Below are 1,040 nucleotides of genomic sequence, written 5' to 3' on the forward strand. Positions count from 1 at the left end.
AAGATGTCAGTTTCAGGACTAAGGTATACCTAATGGAGTCCTGATGTGGCTCTGTAGGACGCGGTTTGAACCAAAAGGTCAGTGGTTCAAACTCACCAGCCTTCCCTTGGAAAACCCTATAAGGGTTGCTGTGGGTCGGAACCAACTTGATGGCACTTAACAACAACCACCTAAGCTATAGTGTCTTCATTCGATTTATTGTTGTTGTTGTAAGTGCTGTCGAGTTGGTTGTGACCCATAGTAACTCTGTTTAGGGTTTCCAAGGAGCGGCTAGTGAGCTCGAACAGCTGATCTTGTGGTTCAAACTGACTTTGCAGTACAGTGCATTAACCTACAGCACCACACCAGGACTCATATGTGAAATTGGACAGTGAATAAGGACGTCCATTGTTGCCACACTTGAGTCCATTGATGCTGCCCTTGGCCAATCCATCTTGTTGGAGGTCTTCCTCATTTTCTCTGACCCTCCAGCTTACCAAACATGATACCTGTCTCCAGCAACTGGTCCCTCCTGACAATATGTCCAAAGTATAAGAGACGAAGAATTGATGCATTGGAGTTATGGTCTTGGAGAAGAATATTAGAAGTATCATGGACTGCCAGAAGAACAAACAAATCTGTGTTGGAAGAAGGGCAGTCAGAATGCTTCTTAAAAGCCAGGATGGTGAAACTTATTTCTTATACTTTGGACATGCTTTCAGGAAGGACCAGTCCCTGGAGAAGGACATCATGCTTGATAAAGTGGAGGGTCAACAAAAAAGAGGAAGACCTCCAATGAGATGGTTTGTCACAGTGAGAGCAGCACTGAACTCAATCATATTGTGAAGTCAGTGCTTTGTTCTGTTGTAAGTTGCTATGGGTCAGTACCAATGCTACAGCACCTAACGACAACATGAGGTGTGTATGAACCAGATAAGCCAAGGGGAGGGAGACAGGGTGTTTTGGATACACCTGGTATCTGCTGGGGAAGGAAGCAAACTAAATAGACACTGAAGTGTGGAACTCTAGGGCTGGTGGACAGGGTGGGACCACAGAACAAA

Source organism: Chrysochloris asiatica, unplaced genomic scaffold, assembly GCF_000296735.1.
Source record: "Chrysochloris asiatica unplaced genomic scaffold, ChrAsi1.0 scaffold00292, whole genome shotgun sequence".
Classification (NCBI taxonomy): Eukaryota; Metazoa; Chordata; class Mammalia; order Afrosoricida; family Chrysochloridae; genus Chrysochloris; species Chrysochloris asiatica.